General features: G+C 42.3%; 1 long non-coding RNA gene across 11 annotated transcripts in view; it reads right to left on the reverse strand.

The window, feature by feature from the left end:
* Window positions 1-14,812, reverse strand: part of LOC147574048 (uncharacterized) — a 231,665-nt gene that overhangs the window by 55,789 nt on the left and 161,064 nt on the right. The window contains exon 8 of one of the 11 annotated variants that reach the window (XR_015243862.1): window positions 11,549-13,734. The exons of the other annotated variants lie outside the window; for them this stretch is intronic. This is a non-coding gene — a long non-coding RNA (uncharacterized LOC147574048). Of the gene's footprint in view, window positions 1-11,548; window positions 13,735-14,812 lie in introns of those variants that run through there. 11 annotated transcript variants of the gene reach the window in all.

The following is a 14,812-nucleotide window of genomic DNA, read 5'->3' on the forward strand; positions in this document are numbered from 1 at the left end:
AATTTCTGAAACGACCGTATAGACAAGACTGGTGATCCCATTCTGTTTGCCAGGGGAGGTAGCTTAAAAAGGGGGCATGTGATTCAGTTCTGACCAGTATGAGAGAAGAGGAAGTCTTTGGGGGGGGGAGGGTCTTTTGTGAATGATTTCCTCATCCAAAATAGAGGAATGCAGAGAAGGAGACTCTCTCCCCTCGACATTGACTTGTCTGGATAAGACATCCGTGGCATTGCTGGAGCTATCATGCCACGATGAGGTCACAACCAACACAACAAAAAAGAAGAGTGGGACAGATGGAAAACCCATCCAGTAACTGAATTAACTGATCTTTTTGTCAGGTGACATAATAAATTTTCCCTGTTACTTAAAACAAATTCAATAGTCAGGGATGAGGTGGGGGTGAGGGGGGCACTGTTTTTTTCAGCTTAAAGAATACTAACTGATGCAAATAGTAACATTCTCAGATCGATGGTCATCCTTTTCATTCCGTATCTTCCTTTCTTGTGACGTGGTCAACCATTAAGAGGACAAACACACAACACCAAATGGGAGTAATGAAGAGAATAAAGTGGCAGTCCCTCTGTAAGACTCTTCTGGAAAGCACAGCTTTGCCCTTACCCAGTCCTACAAAATTTAATAAACATCTAATAAAAATGACAGTAGCTAACAATAGCTAACATCTACTACTATGCGCATACCAGGCACAGTGGTAGGAATGTTACGTCAATTCTCTCTTTTTAGTCCTAACTTTCTAGCTACTTACTCACGCAGCAGTTTTGCAGACAGTAAATTTCCCGGGAAATACTGACAGTCATCCTTATTAATCACAGAGAATGAACAACAACCTTTCATTTGAATGCTTGATGAGCAGTTTCTTCACACCCCTTCTGACACACCTTTGATTTTTCCAGCGTTCCAGTGTGTTAAAATTAAAGCTGAGAAGAGGCACGGTGACAGAATCTTGACCCAGCCCACATCTTCTTACCCTCTTCCGTCCCCTACACATTAACAGTGTGTAACTATTTTTTGAAAGGGGAGTAGAAAGTATCCCGTTGTTGTAGTGCAAAGCTTTGCTATTCAAAGTAGAGTCTGCAAACCAGAATCGCCTAACAGCTTGTGATCAATGCAAAATCTCAGGCCCCACGCTGGCCCTCCTGAATCGGAAACCACTTCTGGGTGATCAGAATGCACGTTGAAGTGTGGGAAACACTGGACTACAGGACACACAGCCCTCTGAGGAAAGGAAGGAGGTAGGGACTGCTTAAAGTTAGCAGAGGGAGCCTGAGAAAAAAATCACGGAAGCGGCAGCAAGGGGCTGCTGGGGGTCTACGTGGGATTTCTGGGCAGTGTTTATATGCGTCTAGTGGTGCATCTCCCGACACAAGTCAATGTAGGTGCTTTGGCTTCCAAATAACAGAAGACTCATGCTGGCTTAAACATCGGTATTTATGCCAAAAAGCTGAGGGAGACACTTCTGAACGTAAACACAAAATAAATCAAGAGCAAATCAAATTCCCCACCCAAATCTAACCTCAGCCTGGAGCAGAGTCAGCCTATCCCAGCTTAGGGCAATCAACACTTGCTAATCTGCAGAGCAACTTGGAGTTTGTGCAAGTGGCTGGGTGACGGCTGCTTCACGCCACTGAGTTTGAGATGACAAGCTGACTGATGGAGCAACAGAACATTGTTCTGGAAGAGGTAGCCAACACAATCAAACCAAAGGAAGAAGGAGGAGGAGGAGAAGGAGGAGGAAGAGAAGGAGAAGAGGAGGAAGAGAAGGAGAAGAAGAAGGAGGAAGAAAGAGGGGGAGGAAGAGGAGGAAGAGGAGGAGGGGAAGGGAAAGGAGAAAAGCGTAAAAAGAAAAAGAAGAAAGAATTGTACATTTTGAAAAGGAATACCCGGAATTTTAGAAACAATAGGATTTTTTTCTAATCATGGAACACTCAAGAAAAGCACATGAGTAATTATTAGAATAAGAGAGAATATTAAGCTAAAAAAATTGATTAGTGTTTCTTGGGGCACCTGGGTGGCTCAGTCGGTTAAGCATTTGACTCTTGACTTTGGCTCAGGTCATGATCTCAGTTCGTGGGATCAAGCCTCATGTCAAGTTCCGTGCTCACAGCACGGAGCCTGCTTGGGATTCTCTCTCTCTCTCTCTCTCTCTTTCTGCCCCTCTCCTGCTAGCTCTCTATTTCTCAAAATAAATAAATAAACATTTAAAATATGTATATCAGTGTTTCTATATAAGGACAATAAAAAGAATAGAGAGAGGGTTAACATGTAAATATCCACCACAGCAACAGATAAAAAATACTTAGGAATTTCAAGATTAGTTCACAAGATACATGGTTAGTAGAATAAATGGAGGAGTATGCTTGATTGGAATACTCAGCTTCGAAAATAGGTTGATTCTCAAATTATCCTGTAAGCTAATGCAATTCCATTAAAAATGGCAAACAATTTTTGACAAATCAATGATTCTAAAATTCATTCCAAAAATATAAAAACACTAATACAGACCCTCCAACAACAACAAAAAAAAAACCTAACAGAGGAAGGAGGAGATGGCCATACTATATATTACTTTGTATCCTTATCATACATTTATGTTTAGTATATAGTGTTATATATATATATATATATATATATATATATATAATTATAGCGTGTTATTACATTATATTCTCTATTTTATTTTACATTATATTTTATATAAAATGTAATATATTAAGGGGTGCCTGGGTGGCTCAGTCGGTTAAACGTCTGACTTCGGCTCAGGTCATGATCTCGCGGTTCGTGAGTCCGAGCCCCGCGTCGGGCTCTGTGCTGATAGCTCGGAGCCTGGAACCTGCTTCGGATTCTGTGTCTCCCTCTCTCTCTGCCCCTCCCCTGCTCATGCTCTGTCTCTCAAAAATAAATGAACTTTAAAAAGTTTTTTAATGTAATATATTAATATGTTTATGTACATAGAATTTAAATACTGTGACAAGAGAACAGAAATAGATCAGTAAGGACAAATAGTTGAATGAGCCTCAGTTTCCTCATCTACAAACATGCAATAGCATCTATTTGAATGACTTGTCATGAAGATTTAATGAAAAAATATGTAATATGCTTATCACAGTGTTTCACAAACTGTAAATTTATATGTTAACAACTCTCACTGGAAATTTTAAAAAGGCCATTAAAGCCAGCCATCTTCCAGGGCGCCTGGGTGGTTCATTTGGCTGAGCATCTGACTCCTGGTTCCAGCTCAGGTCATGATCTCACAGTTTGGTGGATTAAGCTCCACACCGGGCTCTGTGCTGACAGCGTGGAGGCTGCTTGGGATTCTCTCTCTCTCCCTCTCTCTCTGCCCGTCCCCTATTTGCATTCTCTCTCAAAATACATAAATAAGCTCACAAAATTTTTTTTCAAAAGCGTGCCATCTTCCAAGTCGTGTTTGAGATGAAATGAAAAATCAAAACCCAGTGGGTAGAGCATGCCCTGGGACAGATTTTGATGAGATTTCAAGAAACCGAGGAATGTGGAAGTCCCCTACAAGGGTTGAAGTTCTCCCCATCTGACTTCTTCATTTCTCCCTTACTCAACAAGCAGGCCATAGAAAAGGAAATGAAAACAAATACAGCCTTCAAAATGTAGTTCAAAGGGGAAGAAGGGGGAACATTAACCCCAAACAAACATGGACAAGATACAAGGAAATGACATGTTAATTCTGTATATAACTTCAAACAGGTGATAAAACAGATGGAATTTAAGAATGATCGACAACAACAAAAACAGCACAAAAAGCAGGCAAAGAGATCAGTCTGGAGAAAAGCATCATCCAAGGAACCCAAGGGTATTGACCTATAGAATACAAATTCAATAAAACTATAATTGAGACACAAGACGATAAAATAAAAGGTTCAGACGAAAAAGGAGATCAAAGAAACCAAATGAAGGATCATAACAATGCTATTTGGGGTCTAACAGCATTTTAGAAAAAGCAAGAAATATAGTAGATAAGGTTAAGTACTATATTAATGACATAGAGGAAGGACATCTGGTATGCTCGATGAATGGAAAAGACAAGGAAATTAAAGCAACTCGAGTGGGTGATTAACATAGGAGACAAAGAAGATCCAACATAAAGCTACTTGGTGTTCCTACAACTAAGGAACCAAAGAGTGGGAAGGAAAAAGTATTCAGAGATGTGGGAAGGAAAAAGTATTCAGAGATACAATGGAGAAAAAAAATGTCCCTAAGAAAATAACTGAATCTACCAATTGAATGCATATGGCGTATACAGAGAACTAACAGTGTTCGCATCAATGGGGCACCCAGGTGGCTCAGTCAGTTAAGCATCGGACTCTTGATTTTAGCTCAGGTCATGATCTCACGGTCAGGGAATTGAGCCCCGCCCAAGTCAGGGAGCTCCCGGGGAGCCTGCTTGGGGTTCTCTCTCTCCCTCTCCCTCTGCCCCTCCCCCACTCACCATGCATGCTCGCTCTTTCTCAAAAAAGAAAAAAATAATAAATAGTCACAAGGAAAGAAAGTGTTGGCATCATGACATAACCCCAATTAATTATTTAACTTTGAGGATAGGGAGAGAGAGCCTTCAGCCCTGGTTAACAAGAAATTGTAATTTAGCGCAAGAGAAAAAGTCGGGCTAGCCTCAGATTTCACCACAATAGAGTTCAACGCCAGAAGACCATGAAACAGTATGTAAAAAGTTCTGAGGGAAAGAAAGAATGACTATATCTTGCCAAGTTAATTTTCAATCATTAAAACAAGTAAAGAATTCAAGTAGCATGCCACTGTTGAGCCATTGTGGGGGGAAGAAACTATACTACTCTTTTTTTAAAAAAAATATTTTATTTATTTTTGAGAGAGAGACAGAGCATGGGCAGGGGAGGGGCAGAGAGAGGGAGACAATTTGAAGCAGGCTCCAGGATCTGAGCTGTCAGCACAGAGCCCGACTCGGGGCTCGAACCCAATGAACCGTGAGATCGTGACCTGAGCTGAAGTCGGACGCTGAACCGACTGAGCCACCCTGGCACCCCTCCACTCTTTGTGGTGGAAATCTTCGTACCTGACCTTGAAGGAATTTATTAAGGTCTAGAATTTGTATGGTGACGATTTCTGCAGATTCACTCCATCTTCTCTTTCTTCAGATAAATGAAAGTTAATATTTACTATGAGAAAATAAAAACAGTAAGAGAATTTTATGCCACCCAAGACTTTATAGGATTGTTCCTTGGACGGGACCTTGTAGTTAGCGAGTGCAAAGCAAATTCATCACATTCTCTCTTTGCATCTGTCTCTGTCTCTTTCTGTCTCTCTCTCTCTCTCTCCCCACCCCTCCCTCATGCACACACACACACACACACACACACACACACACACACACAAACCTTGTCGTATAAGACCCGAGCTCTGTGAACTCACCAGACCGCATATGCTTCAGTCTATAATTACATGTTCTGTTTGGTAAGATAAATACAGTAAACCTTTCAGCGGGTCTGTCTGTTTCTTTGCTACACTTTCCCTTTGGTCAGTGGTTTGCGACCAGAATTGCATACTAGAATCACCTATCGAGATTTTACGTTTTATAACGCAGATGTCTTAGCTTGTGTTCTTTCCAGCAGTGTTTTTTATTGCCAGTCTCAGGAACCACTGATTTAGAGAAAAGTTTCTTTCTTATGTAGGAATTGAGACTCCCTTGTATGTCCACAGCGTGGCTAATTCTTACAGAATCATACGTGTTCTTGTTTACTTAGCTGTTCAAGGCAAAATGAGCCCAGAGCCCCCTTTAAAAAAAAAAGGAGATTTGGGAAAGAAACAGAGGTCACTGTGGCATGTGCTGACTGTATATCCCAGACCTTGGAAAATATACCTACATCATCCCATGGTGCCTTCAAGAGAGTGCTGCCTTTGGGAGACAGCCTCTGCATGTCCCAGCTTCTTCCAAAAGAAATGGGCAGGGGTGCCTGGGTGGCTCAGTCAGTTAAGCGTCCGACTTCGGCTCAGGTCATGATCTCACGGTTCGTGGGTTCGAGCCCCGCGACGGGCTCTGTGCTGACAGCTCGGAGCCCGGAGACTGCTTCGGATTCTGTGTCTCCCTCTCTCTCTCTCTCTGCCCCTCCCCGGCTCGTGCTCTCTGTCTCTCAAAAATAAATAAACATTAAAAAGAAAGAAAGAAAGAAAAGAAACGGGCTAACGGTTGTCTTTTGAAAGAGATCAGTCCTGGGGTAGGGAAAGAAGACTTTGTCGGTGGACCTCAGGCTGGTTTCGGGAATGTCCTTGTCCCTTTGGGGGCATTTTAGCAGTGGGGCCTGAACTGAAAATGTGGAGTCGCATGGAGCTTCCTGGTGGGCAAGGAAAGAGTAGAGAGTGCACGATTAAGGGGCTCTGGAGTGTGGCAGCCTGGATTCAGATCCTAGTCTGCATTTGCTGGCTCTGTGCCCTTGAGCAGGTTACGGAATCTCTCTGTGCCTTAGTTTCCTCATCTATAAAACAGATCTCATCGGGCAGTTGTGACGATCAATGCGATAGTACCCACCAAAGGCTTAGAATAGTGCTTGGTGCCTTATAAGCACCCAATAAATGCTGACTGTTCCTCTTATAACACGGAGCAAGCTGGGACCCAGGAAGGATAGAGCTCCGTGAAGACCCCTCAGAACCTGCCCGGGCTGCATCGTGGAGTCACTGTAAGTCCTAATGAGCCTCGATCAGATGTACAATCCTGTCCTTGTAGAATTAGGAGGGACAGCCCATGGCTCTCACCGTACCCCATCCCCCCAAGGCCAGGTGGTAGCAGATAGCTATGGCTCCACAACGGCCAACAGCAGCAGAGAAACTCTCAATATGGCAAATTGGGAAGCAGTAACCTGTCAGAAGCAGCCAGCACATGCCTTCAGGAAGCCTAATCTGACTGCCATCGAGCCAGTGGGGGCTGTTTTCACCAAAATTGGGATTCAAAAAAGGGAGTGAGGCCCTGGCCACTGCATGATGAGGCTTCACCCTATGGATTATTCTAGGGCTGGGATCCCAACGACCGCAGGTGCTCCCGACAGCATAGCAGTGGCCAACAGCAGGTATGTGCCACCTGGGCCTCCTTGCTCTGTGGTCCTGTGGCTGCAGGGGTGGCCTGGGGCCTCCCTCCTCCCTCCTCCCTGCATCACAGCTGGGGAGGTGTGGGCTTCCAGATGCCAGAGCCCTTCAATGTTTGCATTGCTCTCCAAAGACCATCATACTTGCAAGGCAGACGACGGTGTGAGCAGAAAGGGCGACCGCTCATTAGTGAAACTCTGGAATGTTCTCCGGCCAGCGCTCAAATGATAAGACACCGACAGAAAGAACCTCCTTTCTGCTGGACAAGCCCCCAGTCACCTTTGCCACTGGACTAAAAGCTTTCAAAGGGTGAACAGAAGTGCCATAAATCTCGGAGGCGACGTTAAATGTTTGTCACTGAAACACTTAAGACTTGTTTCAAACCCATTCCTTTCTGCAAGTTTATAACAAATAACTGGCTGACTTAACCTCTACAAGAGTATCTCCTTTTTCACTACAAATGGAAACAAATGGTCTATAAAGAGCGGGACCCTGCTGATGGGCGATGCTCAGCCACTGTGTGGTCTCCCAGCCCTGCCCAAATGGGGGAGCCGTCTCTTTTGTTTAGATTAAACTGGCTCTTGCTTCTATGGCTTTAGGGCGGCCAAGGTTTTAACTGGACTTTCTTTTAAACTGCCCATTAATCTTCCCTCCCCTCTCCCTGCTGAACGAATGAGTAAAGTAAATTATTTACATTCTGATGTTGCAAGAACTCTCCCTGCATTAAGCTCTCATTTGAGCCTCAAATGTATCTGTAGATGGTGTTTACCTCACCCCCTCTTTATCATGACTGCACAGCTTCTCCAGAGAGATCACCTGTTGGGCTAAAATATGACACAGATACAAACCTTGTTCCCAACCACCTGTGCGTGCCGTGCCCTGAGCCACACGTCCGAGCCACCCGATCCTGATTTTACCAAGTTCCAAATGCAAGCGTCTCGGTGCCTCGCGTCTTAGACTTAGCTTGCTCTTCGATATTCCAAATGTTCATCACTCCTGGAGGCGAATCAAAGCCCATCAGATGCTTTTCAGAATCGATCCACTGTATGTCTTCTCAGAGTGAGGGGCGAGGGCCTTTGCTGGAAAGAATGTCATTCTCTGTATCAGCCCTTCTGGCCCCGATGAGACGAGAAGCCGCCTAGGAGTGGATTGTCAACATGGGGCGAGTTGGAAGGACCAACACCCACGTGCATTCAACCCTGAAATTCCACTTTTCTTTCGTGGGGCGGAGACAAATAAGAAAATGCATTTTTTTTTAAGGCATCAGGGGAGAAGAGTCCAGGAAACGCTACAGAAAGGGAACGAGTAAAGCAAGATCAAAGCAAGAGGAGAGTTAGAAGCACAGGACATCGCAGGTTACGCCTGCAGACGAAATAACAATTTTTTTATTAAGTTACAGTTAATACAGTAACTTTTAATTAGAAGAAGATAAGCCAGGCAATATCTATTAGGGCAGACACGAGTTTACGAAGCATCTGTTCTGTCCTTCTCTTAATATGCTGCCTCATTAATTTCTTGGGGACTTGATTTCTTTTGGCCTCCGTTACAAGTTCTTAATTTCACCCAACAAGCCAATGGAATTTAAATTCAACACCTATATATGTCATATTTTGCTGACTCTTGCCCAAACTTTGTCAGTAATGAAGCTGTTCATCTCTTACAAATCCCCCCCAACTATCAATTATTTCCGGATGTTCCAGGAAAATAGTGTTTCTTTTTAATTTTCTTTTTACATTTATTTATTTTTGAGAGACAGAGAGAGACAAAGCACAAACAGGAGAGGGGCAGAGAGAGAAAGAGACACAGAATCCAAAGCAGAGTCCAGGCTCCGAGCTGTCGGCACAGAGCCCGACGCGGGGCTCGAACTCACGAACCGCGAGATCATGACCTGGGCCGAGGTCAGATGCTCAACTGCCTGAGCCACCCAGGTGCCCCCAGGAGAATCATGTTAAGAATGGCCTAGCACCTGGATGATGGCTTCCATTTTTTTTTTTTTTCCTCTGAAGCTTTGGCTCCAGTGATGCCCTAGGCATCAGGGCCTCAAGGTCCCCCTGAACCTTGCCCTGGAACTACAATCTCCCACTGTGTACCACAACTGATGCACAGGACCAAAGACTGCTGTCCTCTGGACTTCTCCAAGCATGGAGTCTTCCCTATAAAATCCCACCTCCTTTTGTATCTCACTCTGTCTTATGAACAACAAAGAAATGCTGCTTGGGCTTCAATATCGTAGAGCTATTAGCCAAATGTTTCCGTGTTTTGCCCAGAGCCCCCTTTCCCGGCTGTTTCCCAGGCTGGTAGCCCCGGTCAGGATGCACGACTGAGAGCCAAACACTATCTGGAACTCAGATCCCCCCCTCCCTTCCACTGTGCATGGGTTTGGTATGTGACCAAGCTTGTCTTACATGGGCCTTTGGGGCAATCAACTTCTGGAGGCCCGTTCTACCAGTTAACCCGATGCGTGTTAAGTTCCAGCAATAGAACCAAGCTGAGGACTCTCGCACATGAATTATCACTTCGCTTGTACTAAAAGCTATCATGTCTCAGCAAGTTCTTTTGTACTTCTTCAAATCCGGGGAAATTCCTAAATAACTGGCCATAGACCAGTAGCATCCAGAATATGTGTATCACTGGTTAAAAAAAAAAAACAAACAGATGCAGATCCTCACCCCAAGCTTCTAAATCAATCTCTTTGTCGGGCGCTCGCGTGGCTCAGTCGGTTGAGCGTCCGACTTCGGCTCAGGTCATGATCTCACGGTTTGTGGGTTCGAGCCCCGCATCGGGCTCTGGGCCAACAGCTCGGAGCCCGGAGCCTGCTTCGGATTCTGTGTCTCCTTCTGTCTCTGCCTCTCTCCCCTGCTCGTGTTGTCTCTCTCTGTCTCTCAAAACTACATTAAAATGGTTTTTGAAAATTAAAAAAACACATCAATCTTTGTTAGGAACTAAGCTTTTGTTTTGTTCTTTATTTTAGTTCTCTCAAATGATTCTTTCAGTCAACTAGGTTTGCAAAGGCTGTGTCAGAGCCCCATCTGACCTCAGCCCTGTCTGAGCATACGTTCCCTCACTGAATTCACTTCTGGAATATCTTCTCTCTGACTCCCTCTTCCTCAGACTGTTATAATGGAGATACATCATGGCCCTTGCCCACAAATGCTGTTTCTAATGGACTTTCTCAAGCTGTGTCTGGACAAACACCTTAGTGGACAATTTAGACGATTGTGGAGCTAACGGGAAGAAAGGGTGTGGGGGATTCTTATGTTAGGCTTACCCCAGATTTAAACTCAAAATATCCAGGGGTTCTGGCCAGGAATCTTTTTGTTTGTTTCTTGGGAGAATTTCCCAGCTTTGGGAACTTTAGCAATATTTAGCTGGATGATTTTTTTTTTTTTTTTTTTTTTAATGCACGAGGATATGATCTGGTCCATTAATGATCTCATCAAATAACCAAAAGATTTCTTCCTAATAAATACTCCACAGGCTTCAGAACACATCAGAAAATAAAGTGGATTGATAGATGAGTAGCAGGAAGGATAGACAGGTACATGATAAAGGAAATGTAGTAAAATATTCATTGTAGAATCTATATAGTAGGTTTATGGGTATTCACCGTACAATTCTTGCGACTTTATTTATTCATTGGAAAAATGTCCTAATAAGATGATGGAAGAAAAGACAGTAGGATAGAATGTTCCCTCAAAACATATTTTCTTTGAAATATTTTTTTTAATGTGTATTTATTTTTGAGACAGAAATAGCATGAGTGGTGGAGGGGCAGAGAGAGAGAGGGAGACACAGACTCCAAAGCAGGCCCCAGGCCTGAGCTGTCAGCACACAGCCTGACATGGGGCTCGAACCCACAGGCCATGAGATCATGACCTGAGTTGAAATTGGACACTTAACCAACTGAGCCACCCAGGCACCCCCTTCAAAACATATTTTGACGCTATACCACAACTGAATAAAATGATCAGTTTACTCGCTGATAAGTATAACTCCAGTGCCCTTAAATAATATATGTGCTATTTCTGAAGTAATGTACTATCTATGCCTATCGAGTCACATATCTTGCTTAAGTGGAATTTTTAAAAATAAATGAAGTGCTCATGTTTTATCTTGATAAAATGTAAAAGCTCTTCCTCTTTCACTCTTCCCCCCTCTTTATTTGCACGTGCATTTTCTAGTTTTCAAATTATTTGAATCACATAAATAGAAAAAGACACATAGAAATATCACTTCACAAATGTCATGAGGGAAGTGAAAAAAAAAATCAAGATAAAACTATAATTTCCAGGAAGGTCAACCGAGAATGTTATTGTGTTCTGTGCTAGTAACTTTGAAAAGCCTGTATTCAAAGTTGAACATTTCCTGCTGAGGAAATTGAGCTTGGAGAAATCAAGATCTTCAGGATCACGTCAGCAGTAGCCAAGTTAGAAAGAGAACACAAATGCCCTGACCTTGTTACTGTACTTTATTCACTCTCAAAATTTACTCAGATATAAATGACTTTAAATGTCTGTGCATAAAAATTACTGTAGTTAAAATCCTTGGTTTACATTAGTCAATAAATAGCTTTGGAACATTAATAAAGTTATACTACTCAGGTGTTTTTGACAAATCACATCCCTCTAAAAAGGGAGATTTAAAAATGAAACATAAGACAAGACTATCCTTGGGAGAAAGTATTTGCAAGTAACATCTGATAAAGGATTTGTATCCATAATATATAAAGAACACTCAACACTCAACAAGAAAACAGACAATCCAATTTTTTTTAAATGGGTGAAAGTTCTCAATAAACTTCTCACCAAAGAAGACACAGACAGCAAATAAGCATATAAAAAGATGTTCAACATCATTAGTCATTAGGGAAATGCAAATTAAAACCACAATGAGATACCACTCTCCATGTATTAGAATGACTAGCAATAAATCAATAAACAAACAACTTACAGCACCAAGTGCTGGCAAGAATGTAGAGCAACTGGAACACTCATAGATTCTTGGTGGGAACGCCACGTAGCACAGCCACTTTGGGAAAAAACTCAACGGTTTCTTATAAAATTGAGTATGCCCTTAACAAGCAACTGAGTAATATCACTCCTGGGTATTTACCCAACTTAACTGAAAATTTGTGTTCCTACAAATGTTTATAGAAGCTTTATTCAAGTTGCCCCAAACTGGAAACAACCTAGCCCTTCAATAAGTGAATGAATAAACAAACTAGTACATTTGTGCAATGGAATATCCTTGGCAATAAAAAGGGATAAACTGATTTCTCCTTCTGACCAAGGTGTAGTAATAGAGACTGTATTTACGCTCTTGACTGAAACAAACAAAAACCAATAAAGCACATGAAACACCAGTTTTCAAGACAGTGGATACCAAGCAATGAGGACCAATGGTTCCTGAAAGACAGAACGCTAATGAGGGGAGCCCTATGGTTGTCTCAACGCCTTGAGAGGTTTCCAGGACAAAGTACTGGGAGAGGGAATCCTGGTGGAGCCCAGCAGTTGAAGAGCAGAGCTGAGAATTTAGGAAAATCAAGATGGCTAGAGTTCCCAAGATATAGTAGAGTCGAAAAGGGAACTGTAAAAAGAGAGAACTGCAGAGATCTGCAGAAGAGTCTCATCTAGCATTGAAGGGAGCACTAATCAGTGAAAGCCTGTGTAGAAACTACTTTAAGCTGGGGAAAGAAACATCTGAAAGGATTAGAAGCAACAGTGCCTGGTGCTTGTACAGGACTATTTACAGCTTACGGATTACTGATATTGTCAGGTTTGAATCTGTCATCTTGCTGTTAGTTTTCTCTTTGCCCATATTTTCTTTTCTTCTTTTTCCCTTTTTTTTTTTCTGCATTGTTCTGAGAAGGTTGAATATCTTTATCAATATCAACATTGATATCAATAAATGCTGATATTTATCAGGGCGCCTGGGTGGCTCAGTCAGTTGAGCGTCCGACTTCGGCTCAGGTCATGATCTCGTGGTCCGTGAGTTCAAGCCCCGTGTCGGGCTCTGTGCTGACAGCTCAGAGCCTGCAGCCTGCTTTGGATTCTGTGTTCCTCTCTCTCTGGCCCTTCCCCTCTCAAGCTCTGTCTCTCTCGCTCTCTCAAAAAGAAATAAACATTTAAAAAAAACTTAAAAAAAATAATGATATTTATCGAGATAAATATTGATATCTCTATCAACACTTTAACAACTTTGCCGGCTTCTTGGTTATAACTCTTTGCTGTTTTATTTTAGTGGTTGCTCTAAGATTTATGTTAGACCTATTTTAACTCCCCACAAACTAGCTTCAAGTGGTATCACACCATTTCATGTATGGTACGAGAACCCACTGATAGTATACTCCAATTTCTTCTCTCCAGCCTTTGTGCTGTTGTTTTCAGACATTTTGCTTTTATATATTGTACAAACATCATACTACATTACCCTTGTTTCAATAATTATTTTGTAAACAGATTCAAATAGTACAAAAATACCTTATACATTTACCAATGTAGTTGTCAACTCCTGCCTTCTTCATTCCTTTGCGTAGATCCGTGTTGCCACCCGGTCACGTTTCTCTTCTGCCTGAGGATTTCCTTTCATTTTTTTTTGTGCAATACAAAGCTGGTACCAAGGATCACAGCTTGTGCATGCCTGAAAACATTTTGATTTCATCATGATTTCTTGAAGACATTTTTGCAGGGTGTAGAACTTTACGTTGATGGGTCTTTTGCTTCATTGTCACTTGCAGTATTAAAAAACTAAACAAATAATCTCAATAGACAGAAAAATCATATGACAAGATCCACTTCTGATTTAAAAAAAAAAAAAAGAAAAGAAAACAACCTCCGGATGCTGGGGTGGCTCAACTGATTAAACGTCCGACTTCGTCTCAGGTCATGATCTCATGGTTCTGAGTTTGAGCCCCACAATGCGCACTCTGTCAGAGTGGAACCTACTTCAGATCCTCTGTCCCCCTCTCTCTCTGCCCCTCCCCCACTTTCTCTCTCTCTCTCTCTCTCTCTCTCTCTCTCTCTCTCAAAAATCAACATTAAAAAAAAACTCTCAACAAACTAGATATAGAAGGGAAGTTTCTCTACCTAATAAGAGATATTAAAATAAAAAAAAAACCCTAGAGTTAGCATATATATAATGGTTAAAAACTAAATGATTATCCCTTTGAAATCAAGAACAATACAATGATAGCCATTCTCACCATTTCTTTGCAGCATTGTCCTTACTGGACATTCTAACCAGTGCAGTAAGGGGAGGACAAGAAATCAAAGGCATTCAGTTTAGAAACAAAGACATAAACCTGTCACTTTTTCCAGATGACACGATCTTCTACATAGATAATTAAAGGGAACATAAAAAAAATCTGCTGGAACTAGTAAGTGAGTTTAGCAAGATTTCAGATATAAGATCAACAGGGAAAATCAATTGCATTTCTTTTCTTTTTTTTTTTCACATTTTTATTTATTTTTGAGAGACAGAGACAGAGCACAAGGTGGGGGGGAGGGGCAGAGAAAGAATGAGACACAGAATCCGAAGCAGGCTCCAGGCTCTGAGCTGTCAGCACAGAGCCCGATGCGGGGCTCAAACCCACTAACTGTGAGATCATGACCTGGGCTGAAGTCGGATGCTCAACCGACTTTTGCAGGGTGTGGACATCAACACTCAGGTGGCCCCAAATCAACTGCATTTCTATATACTAGCAACATACAATCAGAAA

This window comes from Puma concolor, chromosome E1 (genome assembly GCF_028749965.1).
Source record: "Puma concolor isolate L17-30 chromosome E1, mPumCon1.1.hap2, whole genome shotgun sequence".
Taxonomy (NCBI): Eukaryota; Metazoa; Chordata; class Mammalia; order Carnivora; family Felidae; genus Puma; species Puma concolor.